At 51.0% G+C, this 23,056-nt stretch overlaps 1 protein-coding gene and 1 pseudogene across 1 annotated transcript in view; both read right to left on the bottom strand.

Moving 5' to 3' along the window:
* LOC137641472 (GPN-loop GTPase 1) overlaps positions 1-23,056 on the bottom strand; it is a 69,072-nt gene that overhangs the window by 42,615 nt on the left and 3,401 nt on the right. The gene's annotated exons all lie outside the window — the stretch shown is intronic.
* Positions 19,162-19,280, bottom strand: LOC137641751 (5S ribosomal RNA; annotated as a pseudogene).

Raw genomic sequence — 23,056 nt, 5'->3', positions numbered from 1 at the left:
GCAAAGACCACTTAGGGTCTACAGGAGCAGGTGCGGCAACAGACGGTGTGACTGCCTGATGCGGTACCGCTTTGCCTCTCTTAGGAGGTGAGCAGTCGTCGGAAGACTGCAGCGAGTCCGAACTGACCCAGTGGCTACAACTGGGCCGTTGGACTTGAGCGGAAGGGACCGACTTGCGCTTAAGAGGCCGCGAGACCTTGGTCCATGGTTTCTTACGAGAAACCTCTTCCGCAGACGAGGAATAAATGGGCTCACTCGTCTTAGTGTGGGTGGGGCGATCTTGGGTAGATACGCCCGAAACCACGGAGGGAACGTCTGTTCGCTGATTAAAGCCTCTCGAACCCTTTGGTCGTACGACATTGCTTCTCCCCTGGGCTTGGGAGCTTGCAAGAGGTCCCGGACTGGGAGGACGACAGGCACGAACAGACGAACCCTCAAGCGCAACACTATCCACAACACTATCACTCACTTTATCACCCACTGCACTCTTACACTTCAGCTCCTTGACGTCTGCCATGAGCTGGTTGCGGTCACTAGCCAAGGACTCGACTCTCTCACCCAGAGCTTGGATGGCACGCATCATATCTGCCATCGAAGGTTGTTGAGTGCTAGGAGGGGGATCAGGAGCAACCACTACAGGGGAAGGAATAGGTTGTGGGGCATGAGGAGAGGAAAATTCAACGGAGCGAGACGAACTTCTCCTGACTCTATCTCTCTCTAGCCTACGTGTATATTTAAGGAATTCGATGAAATCGAATTCCGGAAGCCCAACGCATTCCTCACATCGATCTTCCAATTGGCAGACTTTATCCTGACAATTGGAACAAACGGTGTGAGGATCGATAGAGGCCTTCGGAAGACGCCTTGAACAGTCCCTAGCATTACACTTCCTGAATTTAGGGACTTGAGAAGGGTCAGCCATTTTGAATTAGTCAAGTGGGGAATTCAAAAACTATCCAAAGTCATCAACAAATAATCCGATATCAACAAAAGAATGCAAGGATGTATTGAAGATAAAGCCTGCAAAGCGAAAGCTCAAAACCAGAAATGTGTACTTCACCAAAAAGATGTGAAAACCAATCCAGTTAGCAACAGCGAATTAGTAGGTCTTGCCGGTAGCACGACAGAGAGAAAATTGAGTTCTGTGTTTACATTGAGTACTGAGTACCTGCCCGACAGATGGCGCTGTTGATGTACACCCCCTACCTGCATGGCGATCGCTGGCGGATTTTGAACGTAGAGTTTTCTGTCGAGCAGCAGAGCTGCAGCTTATATAATCACCGGCTAAGTTTAATATTGAAAAATAAAAAGTAATCTACGAATTTGTCATTTGTTCCGTAACTGGAATACAAACCACGCTATTTAATAGGGTTGACTCACCCATTAGGTAGGGTGGACGTCCCAGCCAGTTTTTTGGCTTTGCCCGGGGGCTCCTTATCTGAGTGTGTTAACACTCAAGAAATAAGGAGCCTCTGCACCTCCCTAAAACCTTGCTGCGGCCTACGCAAGCTGTGTGTGAGGGTATGAAGAAGTGTGACTCGTCCTAAAAAGTTGTTCTGAAGTTCTTTAGAGGGAAACTTGTAGACTAGGACTTTCCAAATACCACCTCGTCAGGGTATGGGGACGTAACAGTATTAATATTAATACTAGGAACACAAGGGAGCATGGTTTACCTGCAGTAGTTTGAGGTCAGCTATGCAGAGAACCCAGGATGCTGCTTTCCCCAAGAGAGGGGATGATGAGGAAAAGAATAAGGGCCAGTCAAACCTTTTCATTCATGCAGACTAAAACCGGGTAACAATGCCCTCAACCTTCTGCTACTTGTCCAATAAGGAGCTTGAGGTTTTAAACCAGCTGTTGTGCAGCCACCACAGGACCGATAGAGAAAGTATCGAGTCTCCTGTGGGTCACGTCTTGCAGGTAGTGGGATGTGAACGTGGTCTGCCGTTTCCACACCCCAGCTTGAAGAATCTCCGTCACTGAAAAATTTCTTTTGAAGGCCAGGGACGTAGCTATGCCCCTGATATCGTGTGCTTTGGCGCGACGTGACGGAGGAGGGTCTGGATTCAGTGCCAGGTTAATGACCCTGCGAATCCATGCCGAGATGGTGTTCTTGGTGACCCTCCTCTTAGTCCTTCCTGTGCTGACGAATAGTGCTGGCACAGGAGGAGGGGCTGTGGCTGTTCTCTTGAGGTACAGCCTCAAGCTCCTTACTGGGCAAAGTAAGAGATGGGTCATCTGTTACAGTACGGAGACTAGATATCCGGAAGGAGTCGAATCGAGGATCAGCTACTCCCGGGTTCTGAGTCTTAGCAAATAAACTCAGGAACGAAGCTGAACGTTACCTCCCCTCATCCCTTTGAATGGGCAATGTCATACGAGAGACCAAGAAGTTTGCTGACTCGCTTGGCTGAGGCCAAAGCTAGTAGGAACACCGTTTTCCAAGTTAGGTGGCGATCTGATGCCTGGCATAATGGTTCATAGGGAGGTCTCCTAAGAGACCTGAGAACTCGAACCACATTCCATGGGGGAGGTCTCACTTCCGACTGAGGGCAGGTAAGTTCATAACTCCGTATGAGTAGAGAAAGTTCTAGCGATGAAGAAATGTCCATTCCTTTCAGCCTGAAGGCTAGACTTAAGGCTGAGCGATAGCCTTTCCATGCCGAGACTGATAGGCGCATTTCTTCACGCAAATACACGAGGAACTCCGCTATTGCTGGAATAGTGGCATCGAATGGAGAGATACCCCTTCCACGACACCAACCACAGAAGACTTTCCACTTTGCCTGGTAGACTGCTGCTGATGACTTCCACAGGAGTCCAGACATCCTGATCACAACCTGTTGCAAAAATCCTCTCTCAGAGAGGAAATGCTGGATAGTCTCCAGGCGTGAAGTCGTAGCGAAGCTATCGTTTTGTGGAAGATGTTGGCGTTTGGTTGTTTGAGTAGATTGTGTCGTGGAGGGAGTTCTCTTGGCGGCTCCATTAGGAGTTGCAGGTCCGGGAACCATTCTGCGTGATGCCATAGTGGAGCTATGAGGGTCATTGAAAGATTGACTGATGTTCTGGTCTTGTTGAGTATCCTCCTCATCAGACAGAACGGAGGAAAGGCGTAAACGTCGATGTTGTCCCACTGTTGTTGGAAAGCATCTTGCCAGAGAGCCTTAGGGTCTGGGACTGGGGAACAGAACAGCGGGAGCCTGAAGTTCAGGGCCGTTACGAAGAGGTCCACAGTCGGAGAACCCCACCAAGTCAGGACTTTGTTGGCTACTAGATGATCCAAAGACCACTCGGTACTCACTTTCAGGTTCAGGTTCAGGTTCTGGGGTGAGGCATAGCCTTTACAACGGCGCCTCCAACGTTTATCTTCTTGTACTGGTTTGTCTTTTCTTCCACATCAGGTTTAATACTTCGTTTTTCTTTTCTATATTTGTTTCACTAAATAAAAATAATCCTACTATCTTCTTTAAGTCTTCCTCGTATGGTTGTTGTAGCTCAATTACTTCATTCCTTTCTTTTCTATATTCCTGGCAAAATAACAAAAAATGTATCAAATCTTCCTCCTCATTTTCACAAAAATCAAAAATTTTAAGTAATTTTTATTTTTCCTAACATACTTACCTAACATACTACTTTCTTAGGAGTTACCTGTAACCTTCTCTCTACCGACTAGTTTTTTGTGTAGTGTACCCCCCACCCCGTTCTCTAAGGAGGCCTACCCCCGGCATTAAGGAATGTGCCCCGAGGGTAGGCTTATCATAGGTTGATGTCCGCCCGGGTCAACAGCTTCAGTAAGTTCTATTGGATTAGCACAATGCTTGCAAGGGAAGAGAGGCACTCGGGGAAGGAAAGGAGGGCCATTACCCAAAAGTAGTTCTCGGTAAGTATGTTAGGAAAAATAAAAATTACTTAAAATTTTTGATTTGTTCCAACACGAATACTTACCTCGAACTACTTTCTTAGGAGACTTACACTTTAGGAGGCGGGAGTGCTATTCTGACCCCCTGACCCGGGAAGCGGAGGCCAAGAGGCCCAGGGATAACGGAACCTACTAGAAAACGGATGAGAGGGTAACTACACAAGAGTTCACGTTAGTGTCTAAGTACTCACCCTTTGAAAAAACTTCTTCTGATGCTTCTTCCAGTAGCGTAGTCGTGAAGAATGTGTTATCCAATGGTATAAGTTGGTACTCCCCGATGAGGCTAGGAAGCAACTGGGTAGGATGGAAGGAAACCGCACCTGTGTCTCCCGGTTGCTAGCCGTGATTGCGCCTGGGGCTTTTACCGTTACACCGCTTGGAGGGCGGAGATGACTATTCCAATGGAGAACCCGTCTAAGGACTTCCTCGAGTAGTCCTTGAGGTAATGGGCAGTGAAGGTTGACTGGTTCGACCAAGTACCTGCTCGCAGGATCTGACCTACTGCCATGTTTTTCTCAAAGGCTAAGGAGGTGCTCAGGCCCCTGATGTCATGAGGTCGGGGGGTGCCTGGCACTGCTATGCCTTCTTCCTTGTAAGCTCTGGCAATAACTTGTCTCAACCAGAAGGAAATGGTGTTCTTGGACATTTGTTTCTTATTAATACCCGTGGATACGAAGAGGCTCTTGATGCCTGGGCGGAGATGAGCCGTTCTTTCCAGGTATTTTCTAATTGTACGTACAGGGCATAATTTCAAATCCTCTGAATTACTCGTCCTAGGGATGGAAGGTATTGAAAAACCTTCGAACCTCGGATCCCAGACTGCTGGGTTCTGAGTCTTAGCCACAAAAGAAGGCACGAACTTGAAGGATACCTCTTTCCACCCCTTCGAATGAGAAACGTAATATGACAGACCATGGATCTCACCCACTCTCTTAGCGGACGCCAAGGCCAGCAAGAAGACGGCCTTGAGGGTGAGATCTCTGTCCACGATATCCTTCAAAGGTTCAAAGGGGGGGCCACACAACAACTTCAGGACCTTGGCTAAGTCCCACTGGGGCACCCTACTCGCCTGTGGGGGGCAGGACTGCTCGAAACTCTTGACAAGCATCGCTATGTGCCTCGAGGCCCCCAGGTCGATGCCCTTCAGGAGGAAGACTTGGCCTAAGGCGGCCCGAACCCCTTTTATGGCTGGGATTGACATTCCCACCTTGTCTCTAAGAAACACCAGAAAATCTGCTATGTCTGGGACAGAGGCCTTCAGAGGTTTAATGCGCTTCTCAGAGCACCACTTCGTGAAGGAGGCCCACTTAGCCTGGTAGACAGCGGCTGACGACTTTCTCAGGTATAGCGACATTCTCTTAGCAGTGAATGAAGAATATCCTTCTTTCTTCAGGAGCCGCTCGATAGTCTCCAGGCGTGAAGACGTAGGGAAAGTGGGTTGTCGTGGAGCCTGAGAAAATGAGGTTGATGCAGGTCTGACCTGTCGGGCAGAGGCCACGGTGGTTGACTCGCCAGGTCTTTTAGGTCCGCGAACCACTCTCTCTCCGGCCACCAGGGCGCTACCAAAGTCATCTTTAGGTTTCGGGCTATCCTTACTCTGTTGAGCACTTGCCTTATCAACGTGAAAGGGGGAAAAGCGTACACATCTAGATTGTCCCACTTGTGCTGAAAGGCATCTTCTAAGGCTGCTTTCGGGTCTGGTACAGGAGAACAATATACGGGGAGTTGGGCGTTGAGTTTTGTTGCAAAGAGGTCCATCACCGGGGAACCCCAACGTTGAATGATGAGCTTGGCTACTTCTGGAAGAAGGGACCATTCTGTCCCTATTATCTGGCCCACTCTGCTGAGGCCGTCGGCCAGTACGTTTTTCTTCCCGGGAATGAACCTCGCAACAACACCACTTGGTTCTCTTTTGCCCAATCTAGAATTTTTATGGTGAGATCGCACAACTCCTTCGACTTCAAGCCTCCTTGTTTCTTTATGTATGCTACTACCGTGGCGTTGTCGCACATCAACGCCACGGTGTTTCCCTTTAGCAGACCCGCGAAGTGTAGGCAAGCCTTCTGGACTGCCTTCAACTCCAGGACATTGATGTGGAGTTCCTTTTCCCCGTCCAGCCAGGTCCCTCGTGCTGTTTCATCGAGGAGATGGGCTCCCCATCCTTGGTTGGAGGCGTCTGTGAACAGTAGTAACTCGGGGGGGTCGCTCCCGAAGGGCATCCCCTTGAGTGAGTTCGACCGGCAATGCCACCATTCCAGGGAGGGTCTCGTGTTTGGTAGGACTGGGATTAGAACTTGTTGTGAGTCCAGTTGGCACCAGAGGTTCTTCAGGTTCCATTGTACGGCTCTGAGCCTTACCCTTCCTTGGGGAACTAGTTTCTCCAATGAGACCAGGTGACCTATCAGTTTCTGCCAGGCTTTCGCTCTCCTGGGGAGCTCCGACAGGAACGGCTGAATGATATTCATGAGGTTGTTTATTCTGTCCTCCGAAGGGAAGGCTTTTCCCAGAATGGTATCTAACGTCATTCCCAAGTAGTTCATTCTGGTGGATGGGGATAGGTTTGACTTCTCCGGGTTGATTACGATGCCCAGATCCTTGCAAAACTGGAGGAGTTTCCTCCCTTGTTCCTCCAAGAGGTCCTTCGAGGAGGAAAGAAGCAACCAGTCGTCCAGGTATCGGATGAGGCGAATGCCTCGTTCGTGAGCCCACACTGAGACAGTCGTGAAGACTCTCGTGAACACCTGGGGCGCTGTTGACAATCTGAAGCAAAGGGTCTTGAATTGCAGGATCTGGGAACCCCATTTCACCCGGAGAAACTTTCGACTCGAGGGGTGGACCGGAATTTGGAAGTAGGCGTCCTTGAGGTCTATGGTCATCATGTAATCTTTCTCCCTCAAGGACAGCAGGACTGACTTCGGAGTGTCCATTTTGAAGTCCGTCTTCCTGATGAATTTGTTGAGAGCCGACAGATCTATAACCGGTCTCCACCCCGCAGTCGCTTTTTCTACTAGGAACAGACGACTGTAGAAACCCAGGCCAGGGAGAAGAACTTCTTCCATGGCGCCCTTCTTTAACATGGAGGACACCTCCTCTTGAAGGGCGGTCTTCTTCAACGGGTCTCTGGGAGCTAGCCATTCCGCCCGGCTGGCCGGGATAAGAGGGGGTGGTTCTGTTAACGGTAGTCTGTAGCCCTCCTTTAGTACGGACACTGTCCAAGGCTCCGCTCCGTGAGCCTTCCATGCTTGCCAATGAAGTCTGAGGCATCCCCCAACCCGAGGCTTGGGCGGGAATAGGGGGCCTCCCACTCTATCTTCTTCTGGAGGAGCGGCCTGAACGGCCTCTCCTAGAGGCAGAGTAACCCGACCTGAAGGAGCTTGAGGAAGCTGGAGCTCCCCTACGGGGGGGCTGAGGCGTTGAGGACCAGGAGGAAGAGGGAGCCTCTCTCCTCGTCGTGCTGGGAGAGGCTTGGGAGGTCGCGGCACTATCCGAGACGGACCTCTTGTAGGGCGGTCTCCTAGAAGGCGTAGGCCTGGGGTTGTTAGACTGCTTCTTCTTCGAGACCTTCTCCATGATGGCCTCTAGTTCCTTCAGGGGAAACAAGGACTCTCCCCACAAGGGTAAGCTCCGTATGGCCCGCGCTTCCTTGTCTGGTACCTTCCGGGACACCTTAGCCAGTACGGTGTCTCTCTTACGGAGTACCCAGTTAGCCATCAGGGCGAGCGACTGGTAAGTTAAAAATTTTAGGGTTTTACCCCCGGAGGTAATATGGGCCCTCAGGAGGCCTTGCTGGTCCGGGTCCGAGGGGTCGAACGAGGCTTGTACCCCCACTAAGGTGGAAGCCCACCAGTCCAGCCAAGAGGAGACGTTCACTAGGTCCCTCGACATTTCCTCCATCATGGAGGCCTCTGCTGGCAGGAAACAGACTGGGGCCGAAGAGGCTCTATCGTCTGAGACGCCGTAACTCAGGATGTCGATGGATGACTCCACTTTACAGGGGCCTGGGCGATGCCCCTCTGGCACATAAACTTTTCCCTGAGTTTTGAGGCCCTGGAGCAATTTTGAGGAACTCTGGGTTTTGGGGGCCTCGGCATTACTAGCCACCACCTTGTCCACATACTCCTGCCCTAGGACCAGATCTCGGGCTAAAGGAAGCACTAGAGACGTCGTAGCTGTAGGCTCCTCAATTTTGTGGTGTCTCCTGATAAGACCAACCACCCTCCTATAGGCCGAGTCCTCCGTTGGTGAACCTTCCCTTCCGTCAGCCGAGGTCTCGGCTTGGGGCCGGGGAGCTGGGTTACCGGGCACACCGACTGGACGTCTAGCTCTTGGGGCCAGGGGTGCCGTCCTACCGAGGTACTGGATTTCATCGGCGGGGACGTCCGCAACAGGGGCCTGGGTTAACGCAGGCATCGCTGATTCAGCGGGGACCCGCGTCCGCTCAAGGGCTCTGGGTGCCGAGGACGTGGTTCCCGTGGGCTGACCCGGCAGCGGGAACCGTTCCTTCCGACCCGAAGGCCGCACCAGCTGGGCTGGTTCGGCCAGGCCGCCCGAAAAGAAGCGCGTTTCCCCCCGCTGGGCCGGGTGAACCGGAGGCTTCGAGGACTTATGCCTTCCTGTAGAGTCCTTCCTGCGAGCTTGGTTGCGAGGGTCAAGGTCGTGTTTTGAGGACGGCATCCTTGGCGAGCACTCTCTGGACCGGCGGTCCGGGGAACAAGGCACCCTTGAGTCCCGGGGTACGAAGACCCAGTCGCCATCAGGAGACCTACTCCTCTTATACTTACGTCCTGGGGAGCGGGAGCGCTTGCTACTGTACCTGGAGCGCGACCTAGAACGGGAACGCCTGCTCCTGGACCGCTCCCTCCGACGACGGTGTTTTCTCCTGACTTCATCCCCCGACGAGAAATAATCTTCTGACGAACCCGACAACACTGTACTTATCGTATGTCGGCCGGAAGCGGGGACTGCGGGGGACTTCTTCACGCGTTGAGTGCCTGAGGTCGACGGCTGAAGGAAATCTTCGTGGACTTCCGTGAGGGGGGCCGGGAACAATTCAAGGCGCTCCATGCTAGGGAGCCAGGGGTCCAGGCCCTCTTCCATTCTTAACGGGGACCTACCCGGTGTCTTCGGAAGCCTCCAACCGAAGGCATCATTACCCGAAGATCGTAACTTCTTCTGGTTGTCTCCGCCCACCGAAGACCCTGAAGAACAGGCCCACGAGGGCGGCGAAGACACAGACCTACTCCCCTTATACTACCCCACAAGGGGTCATCGGAGGACACGTGCCCCCCGAGCACAAGGGCCGACTCTCCAGACGCACTACTGGGTTCTTCACTAGCCCTAGAAGGGCCCGCAATTGGCACTGCACTTTCACTAGGTTCTTGGGGAAGGTCGCTTTGTTCCTTCTCTACGACAGACTTACCTCGGCCCCTACTCTGTGTAGGGGACGGCGAAACAGAGGCCCCGTCAGACCGCTCACTGGGTGATGGTAGCGGCGAAGTAACGCTAGCTTTTCTGGGGGAACGTTTCGCCGATTTTCTCTTTTTCGTACCGTAACGTACCCACTGGATATCACTCCAGCCTACACACTCGGGGCACGTATCTGCTGACGAACAAACCCTTCCCCTACAGGAGGAGCAAAGGGAGTGAGGGTCCACTTCAGGCTTGGAGAGGAACGCTCCACACGATTTACCGGCTCTAGGCCCCGGACAACGGCGGATTTGCTCCATAATGCACACACGCAAGACACAAGCACGAAGGGAATCAAGGAATACACTGGGTAAGCACACGGGTGGAAGGTGAACACACAGGAACACCCGGGAAAAGTACACTGGAACACCCGGGAAAAGTACACAGGAACACCCAGGAAAAGTACACAGGAAAACACAAGTTACCACGCGGGGAACACGTGGGACACTTAGAACGCACACAAAGGATCGATAGAGAACGAGGGCGACGTGTTTACACGTCGCGACCAGAGAACTTACTGAAGCTGTTGACCAGGGCGGACATCGACCTACGATAAGCCTACCCTCGGGGCACATTCCTTAATGCCGGGGTAAGGCCTCCTTAGAAAACGGGGTGGGGGGTACACTACACAAAACTCTGGTCGGTAGAGAGGAGGTTACAGGTAACTCCTAAGAAAGTAGTTCGAGGTAAGTATTCGTGTTGGAACAAATTACAGTTTACATTCCCCCCATTGTGTTTATTTACAATATTTAGTTTTAACGTATTAGTTCTTGCTCTAAAAAATATCACTGAAGCAAATGTATTGTCATAAATTAACTCTTCTTTAATTTCTTTCTTCCACATTCTATATATTTCTAAGCTCACTTTACTTTCTATTTCTTCTTTCCACTTTTCAGTATCCCACTTTCTGGTTTCTGTTTTTATTTCTGCCTTGTTCATTCTTCTTATTTGTCTTATGTCTAAACTTAATTCTTGCAAATACTTTGCAGGTTGTTTCCACCATCTTCCTTCTTTTTCTTGAATATCCTGGATAATTATTTTCAGTATTTCCTTCTTTCCATTCAGGGTACGATTTAAGTACTGCAGCTTTCCATCCATCACCCTTGCTTTCATAGAAGATGCACCTATCTCCCCTCTTAGAGTAGTATTAGCTGTGCTTTTAGTGGCACCTAAAATCTTCCTGTATACCCCATTCTCTATTCTTTGCAGTTTCTCTATTTCAGTTTCTGTTAGATTTATAATAATTGTTCCATACAAAATAGATGGTAAACCAATACTTTTCCAGAACGTTTTTCCTATCATTACTTTATTGCAACTTTTCTCTATGACTGAATATGTTAGATTAGCTAATTTTTGTGCCTTTTCTATCATTACCCTTTTCTGAGTTTTAAATATATTCCTATTATCTATCTGAGATGCTTTGCTCAGATTGTCGGCGAGCACATTCCTTTTGCCCGCAATGAAGCATGCCGATAGTGGTATCGAGTGGATTTCGGCCCATCTCAGTACCTCTACAGCTAGGCTAGATGGGATAGTTGCTGCGAAAAAGTACCTCCTTGTTTGTTGATGTAGGCCACTAATGTGGTGTTGTTGCTCATCACCACCACAGAGTGACTTGGCAGGTATTGTTGGAACTGTTGAAGGGCTAGAAAGATGGCCTTCATCTCTAGGAGATTTATGTGGAGGTACTTTTCTGACTCTGACCAGAGGCCTGAGGTCGTGTGGTTCAGAACGTGGGCCCCCTACCCTTTTTTTTGAAGCGTCTGAAAACAGCATCAAATCCGGGGGAGGACAAGAAGATCCACTCCCTTTCGTAGGTTCTCGTCTGCCACCCACCACTGGAGGTCCGTCAGTTCCGCAGGTCCCATAGGGATCTGGGTGTCCGGGGAGTCGTAAGCTTGATTCCACCGGGACTTGAGTCGCCACTGGAGGGATCTCATCCTGAAGCGACCATTGGGAACTAGACGGGCCAGCGATGAAAGGTGACCGAGGAGACGTAACCACGATTGGGCTGGGAGTTCTTCTCGTCTGAGAATAGGTCTTGCGACCTTCCTCAGCCTTGCTATCCTGTCGTCTGATGGGAAGGCTTTGTGGAGAGTGGTGCTTATAATCATGCCTAAGTATACCAGTCTTTGAGTGGGAAGCAGGGAAGACTTCTCGAGATTTACCATGATTCCCAGATCTTGGCAAAGTTTCAGAAGTTTGTCTCGGTGTTGAGGAAGAGTTGATTTGACACCGAGTCTGCTAGGATTAACCAGTCATCCAGACAACGGAGGAGACAGATGCCAATCCTGTGTGCCCAAGATGATACTAGGGTGAACACTCTGGTGAAGACTTGTGGTGCTGTGGAAAAACCGAAGCACAGCACCTTGAACTGGTATTTTCTGTTGTCCAGGCTGAATCTCAAGTACTTCCTTGAAGACGGATGGACTGGGATCTGGAAATACGTGTCCTTTAGGTCCAGTGAGTCCAGTGAGTAGAGGGATTGCGTAGCAAGAGAACATCTCGAGTTGATGTTAAGACGTGCAACTGATTGCAGGCTTCTGCTATGAAGGGGCGGGGGAGGGGGGAGTATCCTGTCCTCCCTCCAACTACCACCAATCTAGTGCGGGTTGGCCGAGTAAGAGTAATACAAACTGGTAAATCAGGTAGCCTATACTGCTTATATTATCAGCAAATCTCCTTAGGGATAGCTTTTCGGACAAGAGACAGGTCACTAACTACCGAAACACACCCAACTTTTCCCAACGGATAAGAATGAGACATATTTTCAATCTATTGTTGGGCTGGTAATATGTGCATAAGTCTATCTATGAACCAGTAACACAGATCAGGGAGCGGAACAAACATACGGGAGTAGCCTGAATAATAGTCGCGTCCAGAACTGGGATGGAGAAACGTTGAAATCGTTCATAACCAAGATTTCCTCCTTCTCATAAGACAAAAAATACATTTGTATGTATTCCTCTCTGATCGGTAAAAAACTGGCTTAAGTATTGAATGTTCCCTTCTAAGAAACGGATTTGCTAATGAGAAGCTTCCAGTCCAAGTATTTCTAAAAACTAAGACCTTCGGTCGGAAAGAAAGGAAGGAAGTGCCTATGACGGCAGATCGCATATGCAGTATGTCTGGTTACGGGAAGTTACACTAGTAATGTATAACCTGGTTTTAGACAATTAATGTATAACCTGGTCTTTCGTTTCTCGTAAGGGATATAGCCATTACAACTCATCAGAATGGAGTTCTCATTGTACCCTTGTAGGCAGAAAGATCGCTTGCACGCCTATGTACCTGCCCATCTGCGGTAGTGCATGCGTAATCTCTGCCTCTAGGTACACGTTTGAAAAACGAATTTGAGCCCAATTAAGGGGATAATGTATGTGGGATGGATCGCAGCATTATTGCCGAAGGAATTCTAATTTTTTGATTGTCAACTAGCTATAGTATTTTTGAGATGTGAGAGTATACGCCCTCATTCGTTGTTCGAAGGGGCCGATCAGGTGAGATAGGAACGTCCGCAAACTTATTTGGAGGTTCTTTAAACTCTTCAGGGAAGGGAATCAGCATACCGCTAGCGCAAGTTTTGGTGGAGATCGTTGCTGAAGGTGTTGGATTCGCAAGCGATTGTGATTCCGGAACTGTATCTTGTGAAAAAACTTGTGAAATCGGCCAATTTCCTTATGAAATCGCGAGATTCAAGCGCGAGAATCACGCTTTGACAGTAGCGTTTCACGAGTAGGAACATCCGTTTTACGAGGGAACAAAGGCGAACGAAAAGCAGGATGCCCTACAGGAAGCTGAGGAACTGGATAGCGACTAACACTCGCCCCAGGCGATAATAGAGGCCTCAGAACCGGAGCGACTGGAAGCATTGGAGAGCGCTTCACCGCGGTAAAGTGTGTTAGCATGGGCGATCAATTGGCTAACGCGCCCCAGGCCGCAAAGGAAACAGGGGGTAACTTAGATGAACGCACATCGGTGGGTTGGTCAGTGGATTGTCCTTTATTGGTTGTAAGTCGTTGGGAAAACGAACTCCTAGAACGTACTGTCCAAGATTGTGAGCGTGAGCATCTTGATCGTGAACGTTCTGCTTGTAAAAGTGAGCGTCGGGAACGCCTGGTGTCTTCCTCGTGAAAGTGACTGACGCCCCCATGATCGTGAACGCTGCTTTCATCAACGCGAATGTTGCCCTCGTGAACATGAGCGACGTCCTCGAGAACGTGAATGTTGCCCTCGTGAACGTGAGCGACGTCCTTGTGAACGTGAGCGTCGCCCTTGTGTTCATGAACATCCAGATCGTGACTGAGATTGTTTATCTTGTGATCGTGAGTGTGAATCTTGTGATCGTGATCGTCTACAGCTGCAGTAGGAAGGAGATTAGCTTTCAGGCTAGAAACATTCCTAATACATACATACATACATATACCAAGGCACTTACCCCAATTTTGGGGTTAGCCGACATCAACAAATGAAATAAAACAAAAAGGGGACCTCTACTCTCTACGTTCCTCCCAGCCTGACAAGGGACTCAACCGAGTTCAGCTGGTACTGCTAGGGTGCCACAGCCCACCCTCCCCCATTATCCACCACAGATGAAGCTTCATAATGCTGAATCCCCTACTGCTGCTACCTCTGCGGTTATCTAAGGCACCGGAGGAAGCAGCAGGGCCTACCGGAACTGCGTCACAATCGCTCGCCATTCATTCCTATTTCTAGCACGCTCTCTTGCCTCTCTCACATCTATCCTCCTATCACCCAGAGCTTTCTTCACTCCATCCATCCACCCAAACCTTGGCCTTCCTCTTGTACTCCTCCCATCAACTCTTGCATTCATCACCTTCTTTAGCAGACAGCCATTTTCCATTCTCTCAACATAGCCAAACCACCTCAGCACATTCATATCCACTCTAGCTGCTAACTCATTTCTTACACCCGTTCTCACTCTCACCACTTCGTTCCTAACCCTATCTACTCGAGATACACCAGACATACTCCTTAGACACTTCATCTCAATCAATTCAATTTCTGTTTCTCCATCACTTTCATTCCCCACAACTCCAATCCATACATCACATTGGTACAATCACTTTCTCATATAGAACTCTCTTTACATTCATGCCCAACCCTCTATTTTTTTTTTTTTTTACTACTCCCTTAACTGCCCCCAACACTTTGCAACCTTCATTCACTCTCTGACGTACATCTGCTTCCACTCCACCATTTGCTGCAACAACAGACCCCAAGTACTTAAACTGATCCACCTCCTCAAGTAACTCTCCATTCAACATGACATTCAACCTTGCACCATCTTCCCTTCTCGTACATCTCATAACCTTACTCTTACCCACATTAACTCTCAACTTCCTTCTCTCACACACCCTTCCAAATTCTGTCACTAGTCGGTCAAGCTTCTTTTCTGTGTCTGCAACCAGTACAGTATCATCCGCAAACAACTGATTTACCTCCCATTCATGGTCATTCTCGTCTACCAGTTTTAATCCTCGTCCAAGCACTCGAGCATTCACCTCTCTCACCACTCCATCAACATACAAGTTAAACAACCACGGCAACATCACACATCCCTGTCTCAGCCCCACTCTCCCCGGAAACCAATCACTTACTTCATTTCCTATCCTAACACATGCTTTACTACCTTTGTAGAACCTTTTCACTGCTTGCAACAACCTTCCACCAACTCCATATAACCTCATCACATTCCACATTGCTTCCCTATCAACTCTATCATACGCTTTCTCCAGATCCATAAACGCAACATACACCTCCTTACCTTTTGCTAAACATTCCTAATGGGAGAAATAAAGGGCTGTACGTATATTAAAAGACAAGGATGCCACAGGAGGGCGAAAGGAGAATCTCGCAAATATCCAAGGGAAAGTAGGCCTCAGGCAAAAGATCCTTTTCAGCCTCACACTGAAGGATCCTTTTTAGCCCCACTTGGAAGGAGATGCAGAAGTGCTTCCTTTAAAGGGGAAGCCGAAAATCCCAAGGACGGCCAAGCCTGCAACACATGTGAAAGGGAGAAGGGCACCTTAGCAGCAGGAGAAGGTGCTTCATTAGGGGAAGCAATAACTCCCTCACGTCAGCAAGGTTGCACAGGAGTTAAAGGGACTGTACTCCTACTTGAATGTTCCCCAGAGGAAGAAAGGCGAGGAGCTTCGGAAAGAGGCGTGGGAGAGCGCAAAGGAGAAGAGGAAACTTAAAATCTCTTCGCCTCCGAGTGAGAACGATTGTGCTTAGCCCTCTTCTTCCTGCATCGTCCAAACCTCTTCCACTGGGAGGCAGACCACTCCCTACACTCGTCACAAGGCGAGTCTTGTTGGCAACGATGCCCACTACAGGTTGGACACACAGAATGTGGGTCGGTCTCAACCGAAGACATGAAGGTCCCGCAAGGGCAACACTAGCTACCAGGGCACGTTCGCATGGAAGAGTCAATGAAAAAGAATGATTACACCTGGAAATGAGGACGACGAGTATAAAGATGAGCGTAAAATAACAATTTATCACTGTTCATCAATGTCTATGGGTTAACCCTGAGGAGGAGAAAAAGGAGACAACTGCTCTCTACCAGCCAAAAAGAAAAAGTGACTAGATCACCGTTCCATGAGTATATAAATATAGGCGGCTAGTACCCCTAGCCACCCCTTACCCAGTGTCCGAGTAGGATTGCCACCTCGCACCAAAAGTCTAATTGGCTACCTTCCAGCTTTGCTGAAAGAATATCCATAATAAATAACATAAGGTTTGTTAGTTTCTAAAATTCTTTATACAATTTGTATTTTTCCTAGCTATACAAACCCGAGTCATATATATGGAATTACTCCTAGGTTGATTTTCTATGACTGGACATAAACAGGCCTTAAAAATGACAAATTCGAAGATAATTTGTATTTTTCCTAACCATACAAACCTTAGCTATTTACACAGGGTTTACCTTTTAGCGCAGCTGAAATGGCGAGCCATTAGAATTTAACGAGGGTGTATTACCCCCGCGCTAGTTAGCGGGGGGGTAGGGGAGTGGTAGCTAGCTACCCCTCCCCTCCCTCACACACAGATGAATGCTCACTTTCACTTAGAGGTAGGACTTATCTTGGGGGACAGGGCTGGCGGGCAAATGTGTGTAAATAGCTAAGGTTTGTATGGTTAGGAAAAATACAAATTATCTTCGAATTTGTCATTTGTTCCGTAACCGAAATACAAACCACGCTATTTACACAGGGTGACTTACCCCTTAGGTAGGGTGGAAAGTCCCCAGCCATACTAGCTTTGGCTTTACCCGGGGACTCAGAATCCGAGTGAGTAGCACTCGATAAAAGGAGTCCCTGCACCTCACAAGTTCCTTGCTTCACAAGGAACCATGTGGCCTACGTAAGCTTGTGTGTGAAGGAAGAAGTGTGACCCGTCCTAGGCAGTTGACCTGGAGTTCCAGAAGGAACTCTGGGTTAGGACGTTCCCAATACCACCTCGTCAGGGTATGGGGGACGCGACAGTATTGACTCAATACTCGGAACACAAGGAAGCATGGTTTACCTGCAGAGGTTCGAGGTCAGCTATGCAGAGACCAGGATGCTGCTTCCCCGTAGAGGGGATGATGAAGAAAGAAGTAAGGGCCAGACATACTTCTTTCGTTCATGCAGACTAAAACCTGATAACAATGCCCTCAACCTTCTGCTACCTGTCCAAAAAGGAGCCTGAGGTTAGACCAGCTGTTGTGTAGCCACCACAGAGCGATAGAAAACGTATCGAGACTCCTGTGGGTCACGCCCTGCAGGAAGCGGGCTGCGAAGGTCATTAGACGCTTCCAGACTCCAGCTTGTAGCACCTGCGTCACAGAGTAGTATTACTCGAAGGCGAGGGACGTTGCGATGTATCCAACATCGTGCTGTAGGGCGACGTGACGGGGGAGGGTCTGGAGACAGGTCGAGATGAATGTCCTTGAGTCCGGGCTGAAGAGGTATACTGGTGACTCTCCCCCATGTCCTCCTTGTGCTCCCAAATCGGCTGCAACTGAGGACAAACTGCAGCTGTTCCCAGCGCTAACCTCTCGATTCCTTTACTGGCAAGAAAGAGAAGGTCTTGGGACATCAGATACAGAATGGAGACTCGAAATCTTGAATGAATCGGACCGAAGGGCCGGGACCCCCCAGATTCTGAGTCTAGCCAACAACTCAGGAGCGAGCCTGAATGTTGCCTTCCCCTCTTCCTTAGAAAGGGGGAAGTCGTAAGAGACCAAGAAGATTGCTTACACACTGGCCGTGGCCAGAGTGAGCAGGAGACCCAAGGCGGAATACAATCCGAAGCCTGTCGTAAAGGGTCTTGAGAAGATCTCTTAAAGGACTAAAAGTCCGAGCCATGCTCCAAGTTGGAGGTCTTCCTCCGACTAGGGCAGGGACGATCGTAGCTTCGCATGAGCGAGGATAGATCCAGCGGGCAGGAAAAAGTTATTCCTTTAAGCCTGAAGGTCAGGGAAAGGCTGAGCGACAGGCTTCATTGCCGAGAGCGGAAAGGAGTTTCCTCCCGCCGAAAGGCAATAAGATCGTTATTGCTGGAGAAGAGGCCTCAAGGGAAGAGGTATATCTCCCACGGCACCAACCACCTTAGACTCTTCACTTTGCCTGGGAGGCCCCTGTGGATGACTATCGCAGATGACGCGACCTCCGTACCGCGACTGTAGCGGATTGTCTCTTCTTGAGGAGGAGGCGTAGTGTCTCCAGGCATGAAGCCGAAGCGACGCCCCGGTTCGGGAGAGATGTCGCAGTGTGGTTGCTTGAGTAGTCTGCGCCGTGGGAGAAGCTCTCCCGGGAGTTCCGTCAGGGGAAGCAGAGGGTCCAGAAACCGTTCTGCGCATAGTCCCAGTGGAGCTCTCCCATTGAAAGGTTGACAGACAACCTGGTCTTGTTGAGACCCATTGTCCACAGACAAAAGGGAGGGAAGACACAGGCGTCGAAGTTGTCCCACCATCACTGGAATGCATCTTGCCAGAGTCTCGGGGTCTGAGACTGGGGGGAAGAATAGCGGAAGCTTGAGGTTCCAAGCTGTCGCGATCAGGTCCCCCAGACCAGTACTTGCTGGTTACCCAAGGTCAAAGACCCCCAGGTACACTCTCTCTACGAGGCTCTGCTCGGATAGTCTGAGAGAACATTCCCCTGCCTGGAATGAGAGAGCCGATGGTGGTATTGAGAGAATCTCAATCATCCCGGTATCTCTACTGCAAGATGTGAAGGTGTGAAAATGCGTCCCCTGCTGGTTAGAATACGCCAGAATCATGAAGTCGACGCGCACGGGGCGACTCGGCAGGAGCTGTAGGATCTGTAGAGGGGCCAGACTAAGGCCCCTAAGCCTGCCTGAATGGTGGAGAGGTATCCTTCAGGTCTTGACCATAGGCCTGGACCGGAACATGCCCCCCCCTTTCCTTTGACGAGTCCGAGAACAGCATCAAGAATGTGGGGAAAGGACGAGAATATCCACTACCATCAAGAGGCTCCATAGGTCAACACCCATTGCAGGTCTAATAGTTCCGCTGGTCCCATAGGGGCCAGGAAGTCCGGTTAAACATTGCCTGAAGCCACCGAAACTTGGATCGCCCCACATGGAACTTATCCTGAGGCGACCGTTCGGACTATAGACGGGTCAATGAGGAAAGGAGAACTAGGAAACGTTCCAAGGTAGGGCTGAAAGCTCTGCTTGACTGAGAACAGGTACTGCGACTCTCCTCAGTCTTGCCACAGTCAACCGAAAGGAAGGCTCGGAGGATGTGGTAACAGAATCTGGCGTCCCCAGGTGGTCACCCATCCAAGTACCGACCAGAACCGACGTTGCTTAACCTCGCTGGACGGACGAGAAGCGGGGTTTCCAACGTGGTAAGGCCGTTGACTCAATATCATGGCCAGATACTCCAGATGTTAAGGCAGAGGAAGAGAAGGCTCCAATACCATGAGCCCACACTCATGGTAAGCATCCGGAAGCTTGTCCCGGCGCTGAAGAAGGTCGAACCCGAGCCTACCGGAGTTGACCAGCCCTCCAAACAGCAGAGGAGGCGGAAGCCTGCACCTGAGCGGCCAAGAGGAAGGCAGGGAGAGTTCTCTGGGGAAACAAACCTGCTATGCCACGGCGGGATAGCCACACTGCATCATAAGCAGGAATACTTGCAGTCTAGGCTGAATTCGACGAGCACCCTGGAAGATGGATGGAATGGAAACTGAAAGTACCCGTCCTTCCGATCCAGGGTTTAAGGAGTCCTGTCGCCTCGTTACCAGTCTGATCGATTCTGCTGGTCTACGCTGGCCGAAGTTTGTTCGACAAACTTGATCAGGGCTGAGAGGTCGACTAAGGACATCCCCTCTCAGATCCTTTCTTACAAGAAAGGATCGACTGAGGAGGCCGGGGGTGAAGCCGTCGATGATCCTAAGGAAGACCTTCGCCTGAGGTATGGATCATAATGCCCAACCGGGCAACTCTGCTGACGCTATGGCATAGAGGTTCAGAGACACTGAATTCGCTGACAGAGACGGCAGGCGCGATATCCTTGGCTGATCACAGAGATTGTGCGGGAATGGGCATCGGGAAGCTGTCATTCGGATGAGTAACCTTAAGCATCCTCCCAGAGAAAAACCTGCAATCCTAGAGTTCGTGAAACCTTTTAGGACTATGCCCCCCCGGGGGAGTCTCCCGTGCCATCTGTTCCTGACAGGAGGAAACTGCAATTGGACACCTTGTCCCAGTTGTCGTAGCCGATAACTTAGGCCGACGTGATTGAAAGAAAAGGGCGCTGGAGCCCTGCAGAGTCTGGAAGAAAGCGCCTTGGAGGAGTGAAAACGGAAGTCGATTTCCTCCGCACAGCCGCTGTCTAAGTCTCTGTCCTTGGGCACAAACAAACTCTTCTCAAGGATGGAAGGGTGTCTGAGGTCGTCGACCTCCACAGATGAGACACCCGAAGGAAGCCCTCAGTCAGCGCGTCCAGATGGTACAACATCGAGCTTGTCCGCAAGTTAGATACTTGACGACGAAAGGCCAAGGTGCCTGAGCTCGAGAGGAGGAAAGTACCCATGCTCTTCCTGTAGCTTCCTTGAACCAAACCTCGGGCCGTAACCGAGGAGGGAAAGAACCTGGTAAGCTCCCAGGGGAAGGGGTAAGCAGTCACCCCTTGTCCGATGGAGAAATCTCGAACGGAAAGCCCCCCCGCCAAAAATCCTTCCAGGGAATGACGGGGAAGGGCTAACCAGGTTCAGGAAAGAGGAGTGTTGCTCAGATCTCCCTTAAGTTTCTCATATTCTTGCAAGTGCCATGCTCTGCGTTTACGGGGTGAGGCCGTGTTCTGGAAATACGCTCCAGAAGAACTCGCCAGGCTGGCCATGCTGCGAAAACCCCATTGGGAATCGTGGTCGCAATCGTCCTGGAGCTCGCGCGACGGTAATTCAAAGATTTTCGCGTGGACGAACGTGGAAGCGCCCATGCGCGGTAACGCAAACGAAGGTGAGCGAAGGAGCGCAGAAGGAGGGCGAGCGTGGTAGGAAGGGCGAGAGCTGGTGGTCGGCGAGCGATAACCCATAGACGAGCAATGGATACTGCAAGAAATAAGCCGACGTTTGTGCGAAGAAACACTGTAGGTTCGTGCGACGGAACACCATCCGTCCGCGTGATGGAAAACCATTGGTTCGCGCGTGGGCGAACATTGGAGAGCATGGGCGCGGACGCGCATGAGCGTAGACGTGCAGGCACGTGGGCGTGTGGGCGCGCAGGCGAATGGTCACGCGGGCGCACAGGCAAGCGGTTGCGCGGGCGCGCAGGCGAGCGGTCGTGAGGGTGGGCAGGTGGATGAGCGCGAGTCCGAGGCGGCGAACGCAAGCGTTAGCGCGATGGCAAGGAAACGCACTGCCGCGTGGGCGAGGAAGACCGCTGGCGATATGGATCAACAAGCGATCGGTGGTGAGCTGGTGAGCGCTAACGCGCAGGTTGACGATGGCGCGTTGTGTTATGCCGACGCGATGGTTGAGCAGCATGCGCAGGTGAGCGATCGTGCGTTGGCGAGCAATATGCGAAGGTGAGCGATCGCGAGCAGCATGTGCAGGAGGGCGATCGCGATCAGCATGCGCAGATGGGCAGTCGTGCGATGGCGAGCAGCCTCTGCAGGTGGGCGATCGCGCGATGGCGATCAGCATGCGCAGGGTCGCGCGATGGCGATCAGCATCCGCAGTTGAGGGTCGCGCGATGGCGATCAGCATCCGCAGTTGAGGGTCGCGCGATGGCGATCAGCATCCGCAGTTGAGGGTCGCGCGATGGCGATCAGCATCCGCAGTTGAGGGTCGCGCGATGGCGATCAGCATCCGCAGTTGAGGGTCGCGCGATGGCGATCAGCATCCGCAGTTGAGGGTCGCGCGATGGCGATCAGCATCCGCAGTTGAGGGTCGCGCGATGGCGATCAGCATCCGCAGTTGAGGGTCGCGCGATGGCGATCAGCATCCGCAGGTGAGCTAGTAGCTGGCGAACCATGTTCCTTCAGAAGAGTTGGAGAACGTTGGCGTGCCGGCTGTAACACACGCGGGCGATCCGGAGATCGCCGAGAGACAGGTGATCGCTGGCGAGCTGATGATCGCTGACGAGCTGATGATCGCTGACGAGCAGAAGGCTACGCGTGGAAGCCTGCGTATAGAAGAAGAGTCCTTGACCCTGACCTGAACCGAAGTTCTAGATCGCGAGGGCGAACGTGGGCGCGTAACAGGAACCAACAGGAACAGCAGGGATGATCATCATGAAAGCGCTGACGAACAGGAGAGCGCCTGTGCGTTAACACTGAGCAGTAGCAGGAGAGAACACAGCAGAAGGGCGCGCAGGGAAACCCTGACACGCAAGGGAAGAACCCCCGTGGGAGGCAACCCTTTGCCCCGAAGTGATCGTTGTCCGCTGGGAGACTGATGTCCGTCGGAAGACCGCTGTCCGTCGGGAAGACCGTTGTCCGTCGGGAAGACCGTTGCCCGTCGGAAGACGAGATCAGACTGCTGTCCATTTGGACCAAGGCGGAAGATCGAGAAAAAGGAGTTGTAGGCTGCAGACGGAGATTCAAAAAGGCGCCTCAAGCACCCTTATAGGGAGATGAGAGGCCCTTACGACGAGGCGGACGGTGGGCCTTACGGCGAGGGAGGCCAACAGCAACAGAAGAAACCTCCGAAGAGGAGTCTCTATGAGTGTACTCTCTCGCGAACGAAAGAGAAACACTTCGTAGAAGAGACTGGTCAGCAGTGACCTAAAAGGAGCAATCCTCCGAAGAGGAGCTCCTGCAGTTGCCCAGCCCCTTGAGCGAAACTGCAGGTGTGACCGCTCAGCACCAAGAGCATAGTCGCACAAAAAAAAGGCAAGAGGAGAACCCTCCATAAGGGGAAAAACTCAAGCCTGGACAGGAAAAACTTCCCTCGGAAGGAAAGTTACCTGCCCAAGGAGGCAAGCCTCCTGAGAGTTCTAAAATGAACTGGAGAGCTGTCCGTCGTCACGGGAGTACTTCCAGTAGAAGGAGACACGCCCCTGACGAAAACACAAGGGGGGAGGCAGCAACAGCCGAATCCCCAGGACTCAACAAGACAGCTCACACCGTTGCCATATTACAGAAACGAACTAGATCGGTAACTGTAAAAAAAACATTAGTACACATTCATTCCC

This window comes from Palaemon carinicauda, chromosome 5, assembly GCF_036898095.1.
Source record: "Palaemon carinicauda isolate YSFRI2023 chromosome 5, ASM3689809v2, whole genome shotgun sequence".
Classification (NCBI taxonomy): Eukaryota; Metazoa; Arthropoda; class Malacostraca; order Decapoda; family Palaemonidae; genus Palaemon; species Palaemon carinicauda.
Note: the sequence above shows the minus strand (reverse complement) of the source record. Positions and strands in the feature narration are given on the sequence as shown.